Source organism: Danio rerio, chromosome 11 (genome assembly GCF_049306965.1).
Source record: "Danio rerio strain Tuebingen ecotype United States chromosome 11, GRCz12tu, whole genome shotgun sequence".
NCBI classification, from domain to species: domain Eukaryota; kingdom Metazoa; phylum Chordata; class Actinopteri; order Cypriniformes; family Danionidae; genus Danio; species Danio rerio.
In genome coordinates this window covers 12031264-12056621 of record NC_133186.1, presented here as the reverse complement: position 1 = coordinate 12056621, position 25358 = coordinate 12031264, and the positions used below count along the sequence as shown (strand labels likewise).

Sequence of the window (25358 nt, the reverse complement as noted above, 5' to 3'; positions counted from 1 at the left end):
TAATGCAAAAACAACCAATTTTCACTTTTTTGTGAAATATCTGTGTCCTCATAATGTTTTTAGCAGCGTGGGACACATATACAACTGTCAACAGCTCAAAAATGTGTTTTGGTGTGTCATGACTCTTTAGGTTTGGTTGTGTTTATAAGATGCAAAGCAATGTGTAGTCATGCTTATTTTTCCATATATCTTACTTTGATTATATACAGCTACTCAGCTAACATGAAAATGAAAATCATATTTCTTAGTTTCCTCGAAAGGCCCACCCTCAAGAGGCTCTGATTTGTCAGCTAACATAACGTGCTGTGATTCACGGATTGGCTCCACCTCACCAGGAAAAGCGACACACCCCTACAAGCACACGCTTTTGCGCTGTGTAAACAGTCAGTCAGAGTAACTGTTAGCCATATCAGTTTGAGCCTCAATCAGATAGAAAATGACACACAGGACACAGCGGAACCTCACGCCTGCTTTCTAAAATAAAATCTGACAAGTGTCTTGACATATATTTGGAATAAGCACGTGTAGGTAATTTGAAACGTTCACAAATCTTTTGCAAGTTTGTTTCTTTGAGATGTAAAATGCAGGGAAAGTGTCAGCATAGAGAGACTGCAGCACTGCTGAAGATTGTGGATGTTGTTTTCGTCCTTGCTACAACATACCGCTAACACTAGAAACTACGCATGTAATAAATCAATTTTAACAAATAAAAATACTTACAGGTTGTGACTCACAATCCACAGCTTTTTCTATTATGATTGGAGCTGTTCCTTCTTTGAGGAGTTTTTAGCCAAATTCAGCACTGAACTGGAAGAGATTCTGGAAGCTGTTCTATGTCAAATGCTAGCTATATGTTTTTTATAATTCTCTGGAACATAAGAGAAGAAAATTGTAAGCACTTCTTTCTTTGTGTCCTGTCTTTTGGAAGCTTTAATACAGAAACAGTAGAAGCTCTGTGGAAATCAGCGTTTGCACAGCATTTTAGCTTTCTCTACTAAAACATTACATAAGTCTGCACTGACAATAAATATTAGATGCAAGTAAATTGTAATATCATAATGCAATAAAATAAGTAATATATTAAGATATCCCATCTAATATAAATCACTTATATAGCCTATAGACAATAATGAACAATAATTTACCACACTGCATATGATGTACAATCAATTCAAGAGCACAGCGTCACCTTGTTAATTATTACTGGTTTAGTTTTACAATTGAAAGTTTAAATCAGGGGTCACCAAACTTGTTCCTGGAGGGCCGGTGTCTTGCAGACTTTAGCTCCAACCCTAATCAAACACACCTGAACAAGCTAATTAGATCTTACTGGGTATACTTGAAACTATTTGGCAGTTGTATTGAGGCAAGTTGGAGCTAAACCCTGCAGGGACACAGGCCCTCCAGGACCGAGATTGGTAACGCCTGGATTAAATAAAAAAACAATACCATTAAAGTTTGAACATTCACAAGTAGGCTAAAGCATCCAGATTTTCGGAGGCTCTGGATTGCTGTCAGATGAGCCATCAGATACCTGGACAACCCAGAATGGATCACTTATTTCCCCACCATAAGACATTCATCATTAATGGTATTTTGTGCTTCTTATACCTCTACAAATGGCCTTCTTTTATTCACTGCATTTGACTATTTATTTTTATTTTTTTATTTATAATAACCACTAATTCAGTGCCCACCAACATACTGTACACATTTAAAACATAAGCAGCGCATAAATACAGCCATTTACAGGGTAAATTCCCTCTGCACTGGTGCCTAAAGGCATAAATGGCCCATTTTTTTATTTGGTTATGTAAAAAAAATAAAATAAATTACATCAGAGAATTGTATTTTTAATTAAAAAAGCAATTTTAATTAGTGACCCAGACCGTGTCCTTTGTTGCCATGCTAATGACATAAAACACCCTTGATTTTCTGTTTGGATTTATAGAAAACAGGGAAACATCAAAGACACTTTAATATGTTAAAGTGAGCAGCTGTACAACTAGGGATGCAACGATTAACCGATTTTACTATTAACCGCTCTTTAATTTGTCACGGTTAATTAATCGTTGGTTGTCTCTGTGGCGCAGTAGGTAGCACAAATGCCTCACAGCAAGAAGGTCACTGGTTCAAGCCCCAGCTAGGTCAGTTGGCATTTCTGTGTGGAGTTTGCATGTTCTTCCCTTGTTAGTGTAGATTTCCGGTTTCCACCACAGTCCAAAGTCTGTAGTGTACAGTATGTATGTGGATGAGAGTGTATGGGTGTTTCCCAGTGATAGGTTGCTGTTGAAAGAGCATCCGCTGTGTAAAACACCTGGTTAAAAGAATGGTGCAAGTGCACCATGAGTCACGCGACAGAACTGACCGATCTGCTTCATACTTTGTATGGAAATATACACACTTCTACTTCAAAGAGAAGAAAAATACAAAAATTAATAAAGAATTTTGTAAGTAGTAGATCAAAAGTGGCAGACAAGAGGTCTGCAGTAGCCTTTGACTACATTTCTTTAAAAGGGAAATATACTATCATACTGTATGTATCTTAGATTTAGATTAGATTTATTTATTTATTTATTGTTTTTTTTTTATTTATTAACAGTAGTGAACTATTACTTGTTTAAAAGATAAAAACGTTTTATTTATTTATATTCAAATCCAAAATAAATGGTTAATAATATTTTGTGCTGTATGAATTGGTTACTGAGCAGCAACAAAAAACACTTTAAAATATAAGAAGTTTCAACATGATTTTCTAAACTAGTAGTGTTTTGAAATTAATAAATGCATAATAATCGTGCATGATTATTTGTCAGACTATAATCGTGCAACCAAAATCAATAATCATTGCACCCCTAATTATAACAAAAAAATTAAAAAGTATTTAATAGGGCTACTTCTTCAACATGTGATCACAAAATGAAGAACAGGAAGCGGTTGACTGTGGCATAATAAAAGTTCTGCTGCTTTTGTGCCATAATTTCTTTAACAGTCTCATTTTACTTAGACGTTACTTACTTACTCCTTTACAATACCATAACAATACATTTTGAAAACTTTAGCTCATCCATGAACACGATTTTTTAAAGGAATCCCTTAGCATGTTATGAAAATGACGACTCCCATGATTTCACACTCAGTCACACACAGCATCATCAAACTATGTCTTTGTTTGTTGTGAACATACGCCCTCTAGAGACAAAGATTACATAATGTTCCTTAATATGTGGTACCACAAAATAAAACAGATTAGACTACACTGTGAAAATGGGATGCTGGAAAAAAAACATAAAATAACTGCTGTTAAATTACAGAAATTTACTTTAAAATAACAGACATTAAATTATAGAAATTTACTTAAATTTAAATTTCAGTAATTCAACCTGTTATTTTACAGTAAATTTCTGTAATTTAATGGCTGTTATTTTACAATTTATTTTGGCAGAAATAAATCGTAAAATTAAGGATTTTTTTTTACAGTGAAGTCATGTTTTTTTTTTTTTTAAAGCTAAATTGTGTTGATTTGCCACCACTAAGTTCTGAATAACAGCTGACACGATGGTTTAGTGGCTGGCACTGATGCAACCCAGGTTAATTCTGATTACATACCACTTTATACATTTTTGGAGAAAGCAAAATACATCCCAGGAGTGACATTTTTGAAGTTTTTGATTTCGCAAATACATCAGAGGCCGCTGTACGCTTTTTGAGATCTCAATTTCTCTGGCGAGTGACATTCGCGCCTGCTGTTCTCACGTAAATCCACCAGAGGCTCCCCCAACCATCCTTCCCTAAACCCTACCAATGGCATTTTAAAAAGCAACGACTGACGTCAATCCAGAAAAAGAAAGATTCCCTGATTTTTACCAAGCTTTAAGATTTGACCACATTCTCACCTTGTTATTTACTTGTTTATTTTATTTTATTTTTTATTTTTGTCTGCTTTCTGGAACCGTTCTTTACTGGACTCGAAGCTCGTTGTTGCGGTCAACTCCTCTCTGCATCTCAAGTCCACCAACGAACGTGTCAAGCTACCCGACAAACTGGTAACAGCGGTAAAGCCGTCCATACGTAGATAATCTGTCAGCTGGTAAGCGTGAAAAGGAACGGCATCATACCACCCCATAGCATTCGTTTTTAAGATGAAATGCAGCCATACGTAGCCCTGGTTACATAACTTGCGATCTCCAGAAATGTATATAGGGCTATGTTTCTAGAATGAGCCTATGTTGCACTGATTACTCACAACAATAAGGTTGCTGGTTTGAATCCTGGTGCTCCAGTTTTCCCCACAGTCCGAAGACATACGGTAAAGGTGAATTGAATAAGCTAAGTGAGCTGCAGTGTGTGTGAGAGAATAAGTGTATTTGGGTGTTTCCCAGCACTGGGTTGCAGCTGGAAAGGCATCTGCTGTGTAAAACATATGCTGGATGAATTGGCGGTTTACTCTGCTGTGGCGACCTCTCATAAATAAAGGGACAAAGCCAAAGGAAAACGAATGAATAAATGAAGTTATAAATATTAATAATCATACTAAAAAAGTGTAACACACATTTCCACATTGCTGATTTCAACTGAATATTCCACGGTAAAAGTTGTCTTTATACTGTGTGTTGAGTTCATAATCTTACTAATTCAGATCAGCACATGTTTGCTTGTACATTTATGATTTGACTGACCTTTAATGCGAAAGAGAGCGTGTGCAGGACAGCTCGTAGGCAATGGGGACTGTTTGTATTGTCGGGCACACATGATCAGATACAGCTGTGATAGGAGAAACTTATCTGTCACCTGTGGGCCAGAGACAGAGTTCTTCTCAGATCTCTTTTAGATCTTGCTGCTGCGAGCTGACATCACAAGACATATCATAAGACAGTTTTAAAAAATGAAATGAGCAGTTTTCATTTAAAGGTTTTGGATCATCAAGTAGAAGGTAATATTCAATTCCTCCTGGATTTTCCATTTTCTGCATGTTTGCATGTTGGAGGATGGCTAAAGTGTAGTTCTTGAAGGACATTTGCTCCAAAATTGTTATTTAATCTGATTTTAATTGCAGTTGACTTTTCGTGCTCTTTTATATCTGACACACCTTTGTTAGTCTGAACTGTCATAGTTTATTGCCTGCAATCAGCCCTTCTGACTGAGGCACATTACAGTAAATAAGTCTTGTATCTGAAAGTATTGTACAGAAATTGAGTTGATGGTTCCTTGTTGTGCTTTTTCCTTCTCCCTATTGATGACTCAATTGAGTGTGATTTTCTAGAGAGTTTAATCTTTTTATTTTGACTATCTTAGATATGGATAGACTGAGATATCAGCTCGTTAATTTGTTGACGTTTGACTATTTTGAGATTCTCATTTCTCGCTGTTAGGTAGTTTTCCACCATTTGAAATTCCAAATCTATTTTAATAACCTTGTTAATGCAAAATATACATGCGATTGTCGATTTTTTAAAAATCTCTCTTTAGCAGAGGCTTCCATTTGTCATATTACAACATTTGGATGATTTTAGAAGATTTAAATAGGTTATCTATAATAGAATATGCAACTATACTGATAGCAGGGCACCTAGAGTGATCTTAATTGTTTTAGTATTATTATTAAAGGGATAGCTCTCCCAAAAAGGAAATGTCATGTCCTCGTTGACTCACCTTTGACTAGTGTATACCCAATATGAGTTTCATTGTTCTGTTAAACACAAAAGAAGATATTTTGAAGTATGTTGGTACCTGTCACACGTTGACTTCCATAGTAATATTTCTGCATTTTTTTTTAAAAGATCTTCTTTTGTTTTCATCAGAAAAAGAAACTCATAAAGGTTTAAAATCACATGAGGAGAATAAATAATGAGGTAATTTAATTTTTTTGGTGAAATATTCGATTAATTTTAGCATCCTTCATTCTATTATCATCATTTGTTGTTTTATTTTTGTTTGTATTTATTTGTTTGTTGTTTGTGCCTTATTTGCTGTGATTAAATTGCATTACTAATTACTGCATTACTATTATTAAAGTTTATGAACTAAAAGTTTAAAAGTTACTTTTTAAACAATGTAGTGTAAAAGTATGTTATTTTGCGTTTGTTTCTCTCTAAATTAATATAGGCTTAAAGTTGTAAATTTTTTTAAAAAGAATTTTTTAAATATAAAAGTAATAAAATAATATAAAATAAAATAAGACACACACACACACACACACACACACACACACACACACACACACACACACACGCACACACACACACACACACACACACACACACACTGCAAGAGTGATTCTTTACTTTACTTGCAAAAAATAAAACAAAATGTGTTACTTTGCAGGGCATTTATTTTATATAATTTTTGATTATGCAATGTATGGTTGTATGCTAAGATTTGCCTCAATTAAATCTGTGAATATAAAATGTACAGTGCATCCGGAAAGTATTCATAGCGCTTTACTTTTTCCACATTTTTTTTAAGTTACAGCCTTATTTCAAAATGGATTAAATTCATTTATTTCCCTTAAAATTCTACGCACAATACCAAATAATGACAATTTGAAAAAAGATTTTTTGAAATTGTTGCAAACTTATTGAAAATAAAAAAACTGAAAAATCAAATGTACAGAAGAATTGACAACCTTTGCTCAATACTTTGTTGATGCAATTACAGCCTCCAAATCTTTTTGAATATGATGCCACAAGCTTAGCATACCTGTGTTTGGGAATTTTTGCCCTTTCTTCTTTGCAGTACTTCTCAAGTAGGTTATTAGGTTGGACGAGAAGCGACGGTGTACAGCCATTTTCAGATCTCTCCAGAGATGTTCAATGGGATTTAGGTCTGGGCTCTGGCTGGGCCACTCAAGGACATTCATCGAGTTGTTGTGAAGCCACTCCATTGATATTTTGGCAGTGTGCTTTGGGTCATTGTCCTGCTGAAAGATAAACCATCTCCCCAATCTGAGGTCAAGATCACTCTGGAGTAGGTTTTCATTTAGAATGTCTATGTACATTACTGTATTCATCTTTCCCTCTATCCTGACTAGTCTTCCAGTTCCTGTTGCTGAATAACATCCCCACAGCATGATGCTGCCACCACCATTCTTCACTGTGGGGATGGTATTAGCCTGGTGATGAGCGCTGCCTGGTTTTCTCCAAACATAACTCCTGGTATTCACTACAAAGAGCTCAATTTTAGTCTCAACAGACTAGAGAATTTTGTTTCTTAATGTCTGAGAGTCCCTCAGATGCCTTTTGGCAAATTACAGGCTGGCAGTGGCTTTTGTCTGGCCACTCTACCATAAAGCCCTGAATAGTGGATTGCTGCACAGATTGTTGTCCTTCTGTAAGGTTTTCCTCTCTCCATAGAAGAATGCTGAAGCTCAGACAGAGTGACCATCAGGTTATTGATCAGCTCCCTGACTAAGGCCCATCTGCCCCAATCACTTAGCTTAGGCCAGCCAGCTCTAGGAAGAGTCCTGGTGGTTCCAAACATCTTCCACTTACAGATAATGAAGGTCGCTGTGCTCCTTGGAACTTTCAGAGCAGCAGAAGTGTTTCTGTAACCTTCCCCCGCCTCGTGCCTCGAGACAATCCTGTCTCAGAGGTCTACAGACGATTCCTTTGTCTTCATGCTTGGTGTGTGTCTATGACATGCACTATCAACCCTGAAACCTTATATAGACAGGTGTGTGCCTTTTCAAATTATGTCCAATCAACTGAATTTACCACAGGTGAACTCCAAATAAGCTGCTGAAACATCTCAAGAATGATTAGTGGAAACAGAATCAATCTGAGCTCAATTTAGATCTTCACGGCAAAGGCTGTCAATACTTCTGTACATGTGATTTTTCAGGTTTAGTTTTTTTATAAATTTGCAACAATTTCAAAAACTTTTTTTCACATGGACATTATGGAGAATTGTGTGTAGAATGTTGGGTAAATAAATGAGTTTATTCCATTTTGAAATAAGTCTGTAACATAAAGGAATGTGGAAAAAGAAAAGTGCTATGAATACTTTCCAGATGCACTTTATGGAATGAGTATTTAAAAAAGTCCAAAAAGGTATTTAATTTCACTCTATGATTCCTGTATATATATCATATATAAGTACACCCATATTTTTCATATTTCTGATATTCCATATACATTCATATTTTTATTAGGAAGCTATACAACATTATATTTGTGCAAATACATTAGATTAGTTAGTACTGAAGAAAAATCTATATTAATAATAATAATAATAACAGTCCAAAAACTAGCACACCCACATTTATATGTTATTGAAAAAAAGGAAAAATCAAGAAAGCAAACGAAAAAAAATAGCATAAATTTAATTGTATTGTCTTTCAAAAAAGATGTTTGGTGACAAAATAAATATATCGGTTTAAAAAGGAGTGTACTCATTATATATATATATATACACACACATTTGAAGTCAGAATTATTAACCCCCCCCCCCGAATTATTCGCGCCCCTGTTTATTTTTTTCCCCAATTTCTGTTTAATGGAGGGAAGATTGTTTCAGCACATTTCTAAGCATAATAGTTTTAAAAACCTATTTCTAATAACTGATTTATTTTATCTTTTCCATGCTGACAGTAAATAATATTTTACTTGATATTTTTCAAGACACTTCTATACAGCTTAAAGTGACATTTTAAGGCTTAACTAGGTTAATAAGGTGAACTAGTCAGGTTATGGTAATTAGGCAAGTTATTCTATAACGATGGTTTGTTCTGTAGACTATCGGGAAAAAAAAAAATTAGCTTAAAGGGGCTAATAATTTTGTCCCAAAAATTCAAAACTGCTTTTATTCTAGCTGAAATAAAACGAAGAAGAAGAAGAAGAAGAAGAAGAAGAAAAAGAAAAAATATTATCAAAAAATATTATCAAAAATCAAAAGGGGGCTAATAATTCTGACTTCAACTGTATATATAAATCCTCGATTCGATTACATTTTCGATTCTAAAGGCATGATTCGATTCGATTTTCGATTATGAATAATTAATTAATTAATGACCAATTAATTATTTGTAGCCTACCGTTTAAACTACCTGAGCTGCATGGTCTTTGTTTTACCATTAAACAAATCATACAGTAAATGAATAAAGGCAAGTTACACACATAATTACCACCTGTCAATCACTTTTTCTGCGGGACTTGTGAATAGGCAGTGATCTGTGTCGTTATAATGGCGTCTGTAAAAAAAGACGCACAACCAACAGGAGCCAGCCAACAGTGTCTGAGGTGTTCGCTAAAATGACAAAGTACAAGTGAGTGAAAGATTGAAGCAGGCTACTGATCCTCTGACTGCCTGGACCTGCTGTCTCGAACACATGGCTGTGTGTGTGCGTCTGTGTCTGTGTGTGTCGGAGGTAGAGAGAAAGAAGGGCTGCTCAGAAATGCTACACACCACTGTGGATGTCAAATCGTTGTCGTTCTAAAATGCCATTTAAAAACAAAGACAGTGTAAACAGGGCCTGAGTGTGTACTTTTCGCGAGCGGATTTGCAACGGGGGCGGGCGGAGGATCGCGATGGCGGTGTTGTCTATCTGACGAACCTTGCGTAATACGTACATAGCAGAGCTTGCAAAACTGTGTTTTTTTTTTGTCGACCACACAAACTTTGTCAACATAACTCACTGTAAATCCAAAATGCTTACACACCGGCGACTTTATTGAAAGAGGAGAGGATTTAAGTTCTGTCGACGGGTCTCCTGCTTCTGCAGTTTAACAAGCACTTCAACAAGCCTGTTTTTTCCCGCTGACACCCCTAATATATATATATATATATATATATATATATATATATATATATATATATATATATATATATATATATATATATATATATATATATAAATATATAGTACTTAAATATATGTCAGTACAGTACTTGAATACATGTAGTGAGTCACCTCAAGATATTGACATCAGTATTGGCTGTTAAAAAACTCATATGCGTACATTTCCTAAAGGTCAGAAGACGTCAAATAGTAAGAGTTTAGCAACTTCAGTAACCTTGACAGTGTTTATTAGGACAAACTTTTGTGGAATACACAGGACTAACAGTATTATTATATTTTTAATAAAATAATAAAATGTGTTTGGGGCTTATACTTAATGTGTTGTCTGCAGAGTGAGAAGTAAAAGCCAAGAAAAGTAAATAGGTTATACTTAATTGTTTACCTTAGGACTAAGTCATTGTGCCTTAGGAAATTCATGATAATGTGCTCTTTGTGCTGTTGTTACTTTGTGATTTATAAGGATTGGATTCAGCCACTGCATACGCATGCAAACAAACTCTGGCAATGCTCAAAACTTCAAAAAACAAGTAGCGTTCATCAAAGCAGGATCACTGTATCCATGCATACAGACGTCCATGTGTACGTGTTTGCATGAACCCATAAAATCCCACTGACAGATGCATCATGTGACCAAGCCGCACGTTCACAGTCCTCAGTTCTCCTAGGAAACGGCCGGTTCACACATGCTTTCTGAACATTGAACTTGCCCCTCCCCCAAAGTTAAGCCGTAATTCAAGTATGTCCGTCCTGATAGGCTGAAAAAAGACTTTCTTTGTCCTCCCGTCTCTCACTTTCTCTTGTTTTATCACTCTCTCTCTCTCTCTATTGGCCTCTGTTGTTCTGTGATTCTAGAAGAGCACTAGAGGGTATGTGAAAGGACACACGTAGGCACCTCCAGCAGGAGTTTGGCTGGCAGTTTAGTGTTGTGTACAGTCACCTTGAGTCTACAATCTCTAGCTAAAAGTGACAGTGACTTTAGAACTCGGTCAGTATTCAAAAGCAATCACAAATATAGTGGCCAAATTAGTTTTGCAATGCAAAGTTTGACTAATGTGTTGCTGTGATGCTGACGTTTATTTAGGACAGCCATGGAAGTAGCAAAGCAAAAACACATTGTTGTTTGGACTATTTCAGAAGTAAATTGGCTCTGTGGGCAACAAAAGTAAATCAGTTTCATGTTTTGTTCCTATTCAACTACTCAATAGAATCTACACAATTAAAAGCTATTAAAATGTAGGCTATCATTTAATTACATCACAAAACAATAAACTAATGGCATCACCGTGACTAAACTTCTGACAACTCTATAAATTATGGGAATCTTAGATAATAATATTTGCTACATCATGATTACTAGGATTTAAAAAGTAAACTATAAGGTATGAGTTTACTAGTTTTATTATTCTGTTCTTTGAAACAATCACTAAGGTATAATGCATTAAATAAATCAATCTAACAAGACTTGAGCTGATTGGCACGATTGTGTTTAAAGGTGCAGCATGTAAGGGCCTACTCACACTATGCCATCCATACCGTGCCCAGGCCCGTTTCCCGGATCGTTTGAGAAGTGTAAGTGCGCTGAATCAGGCTCAAGCACAGTTCACTTGACCGGCCCTGGCCCGGTTGGAAGAGGTGTGCCTGAGCGCGGATCACTTGGGCTTTGGCGCGGTACGCTTGTGTGTGAGTGCAAGACGCGCCAAAGCCCGAAACTGAAAACGATACGTGACTTTTAAGGGGCTGTTTCATATGGATTTATTAATCATTCTTACTGTTCAGTGAACGCAAACTGCCGTAGTTTATTAAAGACGCAAACCCCTCACTACACGTCAGCTGCGCGCCTTCAGCAGACCTCCTCATTCCTGCAGCACGAGGGCTTTATGATTGTTTATGAGTGCCAAAAGTGGCGGATCTGTCCGGTAAAATATCTGACTGCGTGTCACCGCATCCCTAAGGACTGTTTGGCGAAATATTTGACTGCATGTCACTGCATAACAAACGACTGAAAGGATATAACTAGAGAAATCTCCACTGTGCTACTGAAAGCGTATGGCAAGCCGTTTTAGCATTTAAACCTTGTTCTGACTATCCATAAATATATGTAGAGATATCTCTAATTATATTTTGACTTGTCATAATTATAATTCGACTACTCAGATTGGAGATATCTGCAAATAAATTATGACTGACTAGTCATATTCCTCCATTAACTTCCATTGAAAAATATTTGCAGATATCTCTGAATAAGTTTTGACTAGTCACAATTGTAATTAGAGATATCTCCAAATGAATTTTGACTAGTCAAAATTCATTTGGAGATATCTACAACTGTAATTCGACTATTAGTAAATTAATTAGAGATATCTTCAAATATATTTGTAAATATCTCTAAGTATGATGAATTAAAGATATCTTGTTACTAGTCAAAATTCATTTGGAGATATCTCTAATTACAATTGTGACTAATCAAAACTCATTTAGAGATATCTGCAAATATTTTTCAATGGAAGTCAATGGAGGAATATGACTAGTCATAATATATTTGCAGATATCTCCAATCTGATTTCGTACTAGTACAATTGTAATTGCAGATATCTCTAATTGTCATTCTGAGTAGTGGAATTATAATTATGACTAGTCAAAATATAATTAGAGATATCTCTAAATATATTTATGGAGTCAGAACAAAGATTTAAATGCTAAAAAGGCTTGCCATAGAGAGCGTTTCTCACTGAACAGAGCAGCAGCGATGACGTAAGCGTGCCGAGGCCCAATATGATGTGAGCGCGGGCCGTCGGGGGAGACGGGAGGGGGGACAAGCGTGCTTTGGCCCGGTTCGAGGCAACTGTACCTAGTGTGAGTACGGCCTAAGTTTGACACCCAGTGGTTGAACTTGTGCACACCTGGTTAAAAACACACTCAAGTGCAGGTTGCCAGATTTACGACACCAACAGCAGTGTTCCTGACCATCTAGCTTATTGACTAATTTAGGGCTGATTTAAACTGTGTTCTTTCTGTGAGGAGTTTGCATGTTCTCCCTGCGCTCGCGTGGGTTTCCTCCGGGTGCTCCGGTTTCCCCCACAGTCCAAAGACATGCGGTGTATGCGTTTGTGTGTGAATGTGTGTGTGGATGTTTCCCAGAGATGGGTTGTGGCTGGAAGGGCATCCACTGCGTAAAAACTTGCTTGATAAGTTGGTGGTTCATTTCGCTGTGGCGACCCCGGATTAATAAAGGGACTAAGCCTATGTATTTAATTCAGACCAAATTTCAGACCTTGTTTTAATCATTTAAACATTCAGAAAACAAACAAACAAATAAATAAATAAATAAATAAATAAATAAATGGAGAACAAAGAGTGTTTATTATTCATGTTCTTGTCCTTTTATACAGTTTTTTTCAGAAAGGTGGCAGATAAAAATTGTCATTAATTTAATTTACAGTTAATAAAAAATAAAGATTAATTATTCACAAAAATTGTTACTAATGCATTTAATATTGTGAATTCAAATATAAAAACATTTGGAGCATGTAACTGCATGCAGATTTTATTTCAGGTGCATATCCATTAAAACAAACAAACAAACAAACAAACAAACAAACAAACAAACAAGCAAACAAACAAACAAACAAACAAACAAACAAACAAACAAACAAACAAACACTAATTCATTTAATCTTGTAGAATAAAACATTAATGTCAGTGAGCCAGTTATTGAGTGAGCCAGGCTTATTTTAGGATTACCTTATATTGTCAAAAAAAAGAAAGAAAAACACATTTTATCAAACGATCTGATTAAACATGGTACATTCTCACTTTTGGGGTCTTTGCTTCAGATCAGATCAAGCCTCAAAAGTCTCAAATGATTTGATGCACCACTGTCTAAATTATTGAACAGTGTTTCATGTAATTTGATACTACATCTGATCTGATAGACATTTTTACTGAAAGACATCAAGCTGAGAGTAACACTGCTGTAGTTACATGATGACATATCCAGTTTCACATCAGTGGCACAATACAGTCAGTGGCCTGCTTTCAGTGAACATGATCTGTGTCCCCAAGATTCTTGCTCTTTTTTGATTCTTGTTTTTTCCCACATAATTTAAAGGGATAGTTCACCAAAAAATGCCAATTTACTTACTATTTACTTACCCTCAAGGAGTTCCAATCCTTTATAAGTTTCTAAATTTCTTAAAGAAGATATTTTGAAAACAGCTTAAAAAACAAACAAAAACAAAACGGTCAAGTCTAGAAGAGACACTTCTGCGGCTGGAAGTTAAGAAAATAATGAATATTATTACAACAATACAATTATCATTCAGCAATAATTTTTTGAGTTTTGAGTTTTATATCCCTAGACATTGGATGTAAAAGTTATTGATGTCAAAACAGAATCAGGTTGATATTGAACATTGGCATCGAAAAATGAGTTTAAAATCATTACAGGACTTTACATGTTTTTGATGCCAATGTTAGATGTCGATGTGATGTCATTTTGACCTCAAGGTAGTCAATTCTATATGTCGTTTTGACATCATCGTGTCTGCTGGGATGGAAGTCATTGTTACGGATTCTATGACATTTTAAATGACCTCTTTTTGTGTTTAGCAGAGGAAAGAAAGTCAAACATGTATGGAAAAAGTAAAGGATGAGTAATTGATGACTGATTTTTTAGTTTCAGGCGAACTATCGCTTAAACTTCATAGTTAAGGTAGCCTTTTGAAGGGATAGTTCAGCAAAAACTGAAAATTATCTTCATTTAATCCTTATTCACTTGTCACAAACCTGTTTGAGATTCTCTCTTCTCTTGAACACACACAAAAAATATTTAGAAAAATACTGAAAACCTGTAACCATTGACTGTAGTTGTATTTGTTCTTTTGTACCATATGAAAGTCAGTGGTTACAGGTTTCTAACATTTTTCAAAACAATGTCTTTATGAGAAACTCAAAAAGTTTGGAACCACTGAGGGTGATTATTGTACATACACTATAAAAAATGTTTTTGTTGTTTCAACTTAAATAAAGTAAGTGTCCTTGCTGTCTTAAAATGTTACGTTTATTTCATTTAAAAAAAGAAGCTGTCATAAATCAGTTTAAGTGTGTTAAACCAGTTAAAGTTGACAGGACTTGACAATACATGGATGGATGTGGTTTAAGTTTAGTTCACTTAAATATTGAAGTTGACTCTCTCGTTCATGCACATTACATCCAATTTTGTTTATTCAGTTCACTTATACCACATGTCTTTGAGGGAAACCAGAGCAAACCCACATAAACATGCAAATTCCACACAGAAATGCCTCTTGGCTTAGCCCGGACTCAAACCAGTGACCTTCTTGCTGAGGTGACAGTGCTAATCACTTAGCCACCGTGGACCATGTTCATTTTATGGACTGTGTTTTATTTAATACTAAAAGGAGGTTTTTGTAGTCTGCAAATACAAATTTCACCACAGGTGCAGGTATCTGAGAAGAACCTCAGACAAACACGCACCACAGCATTACAATGAGAAAACGGTAGTCAGTGTTGTCAGATAAATTTTAATGTTTTCAAACTATTCAAAATCCTCCCAAAGCACTAAAAACACCTGAAATACACTTTAGCTACACACACTTGGTTTTTTGTTAATATTAAACATAAAATGCACATTCAAAATATCCTAACTGATTCCAAACCTGCCCAGATTTTCTAACCTGCTTAAGCCTTTTATACCAGCATAATCAAATACTAAACTTGCAGAACTTTCTGCAGACTTTATAAACCTGCAGTTTTATCCAAAAGTAAACAGATATAGGTTTAAGTAAAGGTACTACATAAAAAAAAAAATAATAATAATATATATATATATATATATATATATATATATATATATATATATATATATATATATATATATATATATATATATTATTATTTTTTTTTTTTTCATTACATTTAGTACTCTTCAGTACTCTTTTTTAAGTGTAATAAGTTCAGCCAAGTAAAACTTTGATATTTAACTTATGTCAACACATTCAATCCAGAAAAGTTAGCATAACTCAAAATATTAAGTTGTTATAACACAATCACCACAATATTTTTTTACAGTGTAGTGAGTTAAATATTAGTTTTGGGTGAACTCTGGGTGGAAAATGATAGCAAAAACTATTTTCATGTAATTTTATCATTTGGATATATCCAAAGGAATCTTTTAAATATGTAATTTATTTAGGATTTTTTGAGTATTTTTCAGGATTCTTTGCCTTATTAGAGTTTAAACTATTTAAAAGGTCATTATTATTTGTTCAAAAGTTTAATTCTAACTTCTTCTGTAATTTAAAACTTGCCAAACATTTTTTATGTATTTATTTTAAACAGTCTAATTAACAGATTTCATATAAAAAATGCTTATAGATGTATTTCATCACTATACTAACAATAACATAAGAATCTGTCAGTTTGTACATCTCTCTCTTTCTGTTTCCACCAGGTCACATAAGGACATGTGCTGTGGATTCTATCTGCATATTTGTCAGCTGGTCTTTGATCCAGTTGGTGGCAGCACATCTTTTGAAGGCCTTAAGCACCTGTCTTCATCCTGAACTCCAGTAGGCCTATCACACTGTCTTATTCCATCGATTCTGCCTCTTCTCCTCCCTCGTGCCCCTTTCAGCCCTCCTGGAGTCCCCAGGGCCACTCGGCCTCCATGGAGAGCAGGGAGAGGGATGCGGGACCCTCGCCCAGGAGATTTGCCTCAATAATGGGAACGTGACGAAGGATCCCGTGCCTGCACTGGGTTTTCATGATGTCTCAACTCTCACAGGTACAGTAAGAGCTTTTGTTGCTGCTCACTTTTGCAAAGTGGTGACTGTTAGTTGTTGGGTCATCCATGCTGATTTATTTTTAGCAGACTATACTATGCCCTGTAAGGTCATAATTTTTGGACACATTAAAGTCTGTGTAAAATTACAATATACAATTCTTTTTTTCTAACGCACATTGTTATTCGTCAGGTGAACAATTAATCTGTTCAGGTTTATGCACTGAAAAAACATTGTTTTAGAAATCTACAATTAAAATCTGACCATTTGCTTCTGTGTTTGGAGTGATGGTCCTTCTTCGCTGATGTCATTTTTATGCTTTAGCCACAACATTTTTAACCACGCCCCTCTTACTGTTAGTTTACTATGAGGGAATGATGCACAAAAAGAAAGCCCCACCTCCTAATCAATATTCTGTTTCAGTTGGAAGTAGAGGTCTGCATTCCCGACACGACCAGATTTCTTGCTGCGCGGGAATACATTTCCGAATAAAGCGCGGAAGCGGTCGGTAACTGGTGTATTTTGAACGGGAGCAGGCGGTCTAACAATATCACTCCCAACTCCCGAGCAAGTGAGCACTCGAATGTATGTGTGTGAATGAGAGAGCTTGATGCTGGGTTTAGCTTGTTTTTGCTGTCTCTGTGTGTGTATGTGTGTGAATGAGGGAGAGATCTTAATGCTGTGTGTGTGTGTATGTGTGTGAATGAGAGAGAGCGTGATGCGGTCTGTGTCACTTGCTTGGTGTTGTGTGTGTGAGTGTGTGTGTTCATACAGACAGCTTGTTAAAGGGCCATGAAACCCCCTCGTTTCAGCAGGGTGTTTTCACATCTCTACTTTGGAAAAAGTCAGAAAAGTGGGTGTGTCCAGCTATGTTTAGGGGGGAGTGTCGGAGGAAGAAAAGAGGCTTGGTGTGGGAGTGTCTATTTGGGCGTGCTGAATTTCAGAGTCAAAACACACAACCACAGCGGACAATGTGACTGTGTTTACATGGACATCTGTTGTCGAATTATTTGCCAAATTATTAAATGGTGGACTTTAACTGCAGTTTGGCTCTTTCATTCAGGGAATTCATTCATGTCCCTCCCGACAAACGAGATATTTGATTCGAGGATCTGCTCTAAGCGTGTATTTTTTATGCAATGTTTGATACCGCACGGCGAATGAGAGAAAAAAAAAAACTCAGCATTTCCCGGAAACTTAGATGCACACGGCAGGTAGCGTCAAAAACCCGCTTGTGTTATTCCGGTCACAAAATCCAACACGAGGTAATAGTTTGGTTGTAACTGTTAGTGCTAACTTGTTTACACTGGTGCAATAGTTTGTTTGATACAAATAAAATACGAACTGAATAAACAAAGAGCACTGGTCGCTCACTTACCAAATCTGTAAAGACAGGACAATCCACAGCAACTAGAGTCGCGTCTTTATTTAGAGGAGACTACAAGCGAATCCAGATCTCAGCGTTTGCAGATGAGAACAGCTCTCAGGTAAACAATAATCCTCCTTAGACACGTAAGTTATTGTTGTCGCGTACACTGTTAATCCACGTGTGACGTGTGAATCTGCGCTCTCACAGAGAGAAAATGAAAACAAAACTTAACGGCAGCAAACAATAAAAGCAACACTTCACGCTTGTTTTGCCAACACAACGTGGCGTCTCTGCCGTCTACACTCTGACAGTAATGAATATTAATGAAGTTGCACAATAGAGCGCGCTGATTGGTTTGAACCAAGCCTTACTCATGCATTAATGCAACACACTGTAAGACGTAATAAGACTCACTCTGGCACAGACGCCCAGTCTGCACGCTGGAATACAACGCTATTATGTCATGACCGTGACGCAGCTTCAAAAATTCGTTTCAAACCGGAAGTACGAATTTGCTTGAAATAACGCAAAAACAACCAATTTACACTTTTTAGTGAAATATAGGTGTCCTAATAGTGTTTTTAGCAGTGTGGGACACATATACGACTGTCAACAGCTCAAAAAATGTGTTTTGGTGTTTCGTGACCCTTTAAAGGCTGTCTGGATTCTTTGCGGGAATGAGCGCGGCGGGTAGAAAACGGGGCTGGTTAGGCAGTGGAACAACGAATGCTGAACATAAGCGGGGGTGGTCGAGTTCGGACAAAAACCGCAGGAGCGGGATTCAAAATTTTGTCCTTTGCAGATCTTTAGTTGGACGCACATCAAAATACTTGAATAAATGTCTCAGCAACTTCCAGGTCACATATATTTTAAAGGGATATTTCACAAAAAAATTATTCACAATATTTAATATTTATTTATCATTTAAGATATTGCGATATTTTAAAAGTATATTTTAAACATTGCTGGAAACCAGCAGACTTTCATATACTTCTTTTTACCTACGTTGGGTGCCAATGTTTTAGTTTCCAACATTTTTCAAAATGTCTTCTTTTGTGTTTAACAGAAAAGGTTTAGAACTATTTGATTGTGAGAAAATATTGATAAAACTTTTATATTCAGGCGAACTATACCTTTGAATTCATGCTTGATGTTACAAAACACTTGTTTTTAAAATCGAGTTGTCTGTTCATTAAATTATTCAAAAGGTTTCTAAATTATAGACTAAATTAGAGCCCCGCATGAGCCTTAAATCTAAGCTCTAGCCCGGCCCTGGCCTGAGACACACAGCCTGTAGCTCTGCCCTTGTCCAAGAGCTTATAAAAATGTTTAACCCGAGTCCGACCCGAAGCCGTCTTTTTTCCGCCAAACAGCTTATACTGTTACAGCCATTAAAATAGACCAGATTTGTTTTAGATAGAAAGTTTATGTTATTTTTTATCAGAATAATTTAGAGGAGTGTTTGGAGTTTTTTTATTAGTTTTTTAAATGTAAGTGTAAGTTATTTGTATATATAGGTAGTATGTGGTTCACAGTGAGTTTACTCAACTTACAATTTGTGCATTGTATATAACCAGTAGGCTCATCATTTAAAGTTGTCACTATTTGAAAACTTGCCTTTTCTCTAGCGTTTTAAGTTCACTATTGGTAATATTTCTTTACCATTGCACGTGGCTGGAAACCTCTTTGCACAAGGCATAACAGGCACTTCCGGACTGCACGCATTAGATCTCATTAAACTTTTGAAATTTTTTTTTTCTAAAGCAGGCTTGAAGCTCGATATGCTTGCTAGCCATGACGTGAAAACTGGCCTGAAGCCCAGCTCAAGGGGCATAAAAAAGTCGGGCCCTCTGATGGGCTTAGGCTCAAATGCAGGGCTCTAGTGTCACCTAACCAGCGATCGCTCTCCAGAGATCGCTGGTTCTCACACGAACACTTCCGCCTTCCCCTGGACTACATATTCATAAATGCTCTCCAGACACTCACGCCTGCTCACTCATCTAGACTGATTACATTCGCATCACCTGAGGACTTTCAGAGACTCATTAGAAACCCTTCATAAGCCACTCATTTACTCATCCAGTTTGCCGAGTCTTGTTTGCTGTTAACTATAAGTGACATTACAACGCGTTTCTCCCTCTCTTGTTTATCCGTGTTTAGATCCTAGCCTTGTATTCCCTGTTATCCTGTTTAGCCGCCTGCCTTACGACCTGTTGCCTGTTATACTGACTACGATTATGGACTGCCTGAATATACCCGTTTGCACCTGTTTGATCATTGCTTGCCTGACGCTGAATAAACCTGCATTGTGGATCTTACCTCCAGTTGTCTCTGTCACTCCCCCGGTCGTTACATCTAAACTGAATGTCTTTTACATGATCATTTAGAATTCATTTAAATTACCACCACAGGAATAAATTATGTTTTTAAATATATTAAAATATAAATTATTTGCTCATTTAAGAAGTAATTTTGCCCAATATTACTGTAATTACAGCATTTTGTTTTATATTTAAAAATATTACCCACCCCAAAAGCAACAGTTCATTTTAAATGTATTCTTTTGTCTTTCTCGTGTAGTTTAGTTTATGTCTACAATCCGAATATTCTTCTTCTTTACTATTATCACATAGCAAATTTAAACTATTTTAGTAATCTACCATTGTAGCAATAGATCTAAAATGAAAACCTTTGCTTTATGCAATTCTACATGTTACAGTATAGTAACATGTACAATGGTATGCTACGTTATTGTTACATGACCTTGATATACTTCATGTGACATTTAGTTATCGTTTTTTTTTTTATTCAGTTTAGTGTCATAAAGTTAAAAAGTAGCATAACTCTTGCAGAATGATATGTAATAAACCTCTCTAGGTCATTCATCACATTTATTGTATGATACAATGTTGTGTACGGTATGTGCGCTCTTTTGAGTAGCTCTTCTGCATTTACTGTCTATGTACATTGCAAATTTGCATATTGGGGTTAAACTGTAGCACAAAGTAGATGCATGTGTATTATTCATTCATTCATTCTTTTTCCGTTTAGTTTGTTAATGAACCCCCAACTGTTCCAGCAAATGTTTTACGCAGCGGATGCCCTTCCAGCTGCAACCCATCACTGGGAAACATCCATACACACTCATACACACACATACGCTACTGGCACTTTAGTTTACGCTATTCACCTATAGGGCATGCCTGGACTGTGAGGGAAACCTGAGCACCCCGAGGAAAAACACACAAATACCGGGAGAACATGCAAACTCCACACCGAAATGCCAACTGACCCGAGATATATCCAGCTGCAGAACCGCAGAACACACAATCTACCACACACGATTTAGGCAAAACATATATGATAACTAACTAACTCCTTAGGAGCATTATCGCCACCTATTGAATTTCACAAACATGGTTTCCCATTTCAGTCATTATTATTATATTGTAACAATCATATTAACATTTCAGCAGTCTCTGAACTTAAATTATGTAAGTAAAAATAATTGGTTAAAGACACTTATGTCTTTATTCACCTGTCCTCATAAAGAAAACATTATAGACTGTCTAATTGTAGGATTAATAAACTAATTCAGGATATTAATATAATCATACTTGGTTAAAATCAATTTGTTGTAAAATATAAAAAGCAAACAATAATGTGTCACATTAAAATTAATTACTATGGTCAATCATTTAAACAATATATAATATAGTTATTATATATACATATATATATACTTGGTTTTTAATTAATTATTAATGGTTAATTTGTTTCCATTGCTAAATTTTGGTTTAAAAACAATATATTGCTTACTATAAACTACTACAGTATTTAATGTGGGAAATCATTAATTAAAAAGTTAAAATTAAGCAAAAACACGCTATTAAAACGCTTGAGTAAAATATTAATATAGTGTTATACATTTATTACATGTAAAAAGATTTGATTACATGTACAATTTATTGTTGCCTATTATAAATAATTCCATTATATCGATTAAACCTGTCCAGTTTAGATCTTTTAGCAAGGCCAGCAAACGAGTATCTGCCATATTGACTCTGTCAGATAATAATGATCATCTATGATGACTGATAGAAAACTGTTCAGTCTATTATGTTGAATGGCGATCGGAAACAACGCTCCCCATTCGCCCGTCTCGATCACAGTATTTGTATTTATTAACCATATATATCAAAAAATAACGACGACGATGTCCAAGAAGACGTTAAGAACATTTACATCCGTTGTAACCACATATGGTTTGCTTAGATTGTGTGTGCCAGATTGTGTGTGCCTAAAACATGTGTAGTTCTGCGGGCCTGCAGCTGGATATTATTGGACTGACCCAGCTGAGGCTCGAACCAGCGCCCTTTTTGCTGTGAGGTGATCGTGCTACCCGCTGCGCCACTGTGACAGCCCTCATGTATATTATACAGTAGTATATATACTATACTAGTTAGAGTAATACACTCTTGTCATAACCCAACATTAGGTCAAATATGGACAAATCCAAAATTGCGTTAATTTTAATTTAATTTGTGAAAACTAAATTAAATTTTTAACCCAACAGCTGGGCCTGTCCATATCTGACCCAACATTGTGAAACAACCCAGCACTTTTAGAGCGTATGCTTGAATGCTTATCTCAACATATCCTGACTATTTTAAATGTAGTTGTAATGCCTAGTCTTCCCCAAACATCAATTGTTTGTAAAGGAAATCCATTTTTGTATTATAAGCAGCTTAAATGTGCTAAGTGAGGTTAGTACAACATTGTTTACACCACCTGCAATTCACTGATATGAGTTTGTTGTGTTACCGTCATATCAGAGCACAAAGCAGACAAAGGCAGGAAAGGTGGAACAAACCAAAGGAAGGACCAGCTTGTGTGCTGTTTTCTAATCATGGTCTATTTTGAAAGCTCATAATGCATGCTGTAGCTTTAGTTATAGCATTCAACACTTACTTAAATATGAGTTTTAAATCTGTCTTTCATTTGAAATGTTTTAAAGCCTGTTAAACATAAAATATTTTAAACACCGTTGGAAACCAGCAGGCTTCAATATAATTCCTTATTTGAGTGCTAGTGTTTGTCAGTTTCCAACATTTTTCAAACTAGCTTATTTTGTGTTTGACAGAAAAGGTTTGCAACCAGCCGTTTGATTAAATCCCATAGACATATTTTAAAAGCTAGCAGTAGTTTACACAACATAATTATTAATTGTTTGTACAGCCTTTTATGTTTTCTTGTTTACAGTTGTGTAACAGCACAATTACAGTTGAAGTCAAAATTATTAGCCCCCCTGAATTTTTAGACCGCTTGTTTATTTCTTCCCCGATTTATGTTAAACCTTCATCACAGGTTTATTTATATATTATAAGTCATTCTGCATTTTTAGATCGAACTATTAATTGCACATTTAGAGCAGTGAAAGTTAATTCTTCACTTTTTGTTTATCACACACAGACCTGTGCTCCAGTGTGGATCTACCAGAGGTGGAGATTGTCAGTTTGCTGACTGAAGAATTACCCAAATACACTCTGCGGGCAGACCATGTGTTTGGGTACGAGCATGATGACTGGCTGCACACACCTCTGCTGCCACCAGAGGCCGCTCTGGGACTCACACACGAGCAGACCGACGAAACACTCAAGTACTTCTGTGAGTCTACACCTTCCTTACTATTTATGCCAGGGGTTCTCAACTTTTTTCACTTCGAAGCCCACCTGCTTCCCTAAAAAATCTTTACAGGCTCATACTGATTGTCTTGAGAAAATGCTCATTTTAAAGCTTTATTTATTTGCAAAACCTTTCTTTTGCCCTTTATTGCCCCCTTTTTAGATAATTTTGTTAAAAAAAATAAAACAGTATAAATACAAGGAAATGTAAAACTCCATAAAAACAATTAAAACTGTTGAAACACATTGATCTGAAGACGGTTCAATACTATCTGGATGCAGCCTTTATGATGCAAGCTGAGACTGCATCACTTAGCGATGCAATGTCAGACACAATGCACTCAAATGGAGTGAGTTACATCACTGTGATGGGTAGGGTTAGGGGTGGTGTTAGATGAGCGCGTTAAAAAGCATTGGATGCAGCTCAGATTGCACTGCACCAGGTCTGCATCCAGACCCCTCTCAGACGGTTTGGTTTGTAGCTTGACATTATTGGAGTTCACTAACAGGAACAGCTGTTCACTACTGAAACACCACCAAGTCTCGCTAGATCCTCCTGTATGGGCACATGTCTGTTATAAAACACACGCGGGACTTTACTTTGGACGAGGGAGCTTGCGATCGCTCTTGCATGTGTCTATATTTGAAATAAAGAACTTCTTCAGCTGATGATAATAAGATGATTATTGAAGTGCTTCTGACATCCGATCCTTTCAGAAACAAACGTGAGTCAAGCGCGAAAAAACAAAGGAGAAGCCTGAAAAAACGAATGAGCGAATGATTCTTTCACCAACCTAAAACATGAACAAACTGCCATGTATAACTATTATCATCGCCTTTTGGACTATTATGAACTGGGAATGACGTAATTATTTCTGTGTGGAGTTGGCATGTTCTCCTTGCGTTTGCGTGGGTTTTCTTCCGAGTGCTCCGGTTTCCCCCACAAGTCCAAAGACATGCGGTACAGGTGAATTGGGTAGGCTAAATTGTCCATAGTGTATGAGTGTGTATGGGTGTTTCCCAGTGATGCGTTGTGGCTGGAATGGCATCCACTGCGTAAAAACGTGCTGGATAAGTTGGCGGTTCGTTCTGCGAGCCGAAAAGAAAATAAATGACGGAATTACTTTCTAACAGAGGTTACATGTGCTGGAGAAGATTAAAGATACAGATGAGAGGTTTGCACTGGTTGTAGGCTATATGTTGCATGTTGTTTTTGAACCCAAATAAGGATTAAATGTAGGCTGTGTGTAGTTTTTTCTGTAATTGGTAACAAATCAGAAACTTTAATGCTGTGTTCACACCAGACGCGGAACGGTATTTGAAGTATTAGCACATAAATAGCCACTTGAACATTGAGTTTGCTTCATTCGCCGTCAAATTCACTTCAGAACAGACGGCGATTCGTGTGATGAGCAGGGCTTCTGTCTGCCCGTTGACTCTAGCTTTGTTGCTAAATGGCTAACATGCATTTTATTGAGAAATCAACTGTGTTTATGTGCTTTATGGAGGCTGAAAAACAGTGTCGATATGTTTAGGGCCGTGTCTCAGTCCACTAGATCCTTTCAGAGGGGCATGCAGCTCTGTAAGCTCATAAACTCCTCCAGAAACTTAACCTGTATGATGGAGGCTTTCAGTGGTGCTTCTGACTGAGCCAAGCCCAGTTTGATGAACTGTTGCCAGTGTCGGCTGGAGGATTTTCCCCGGGA

The 25358-nt window shown here is 36.4% G+C and overlaps 1 protein-coding gene across 11 annotated transcripts in view; it reads left to right on the top strand.

Moving 5' to 3' along the window:
* Window positions 1-25358, top strand: part of hap1 (huntingtin associated protein 1) — an 89804-nt gene that overhangs the window by 21305 nt on the left and 43141 nt on the right. For 8 of the 11 annotated variants that reach the window (XR_012387042.1, XR_012387041.1, XM_073916475.1 and 5 more), the window contains 2 exons: window positions 16269-16601; window positions 23441-23635. The gene's annotated coding sequence lies outside the window, so the exon portion shown is untranslated. Of the gene's footprint in view, window positions 1-4714; window positions 4934-16268; window positions 16602-23440; window positions 23636-25358 lie in introns of those variants that run through there. The other 3 variants (XR_012387043.1, XM_073916469.1, XM_073916472.1) reach the window with 2 other exon arrangements.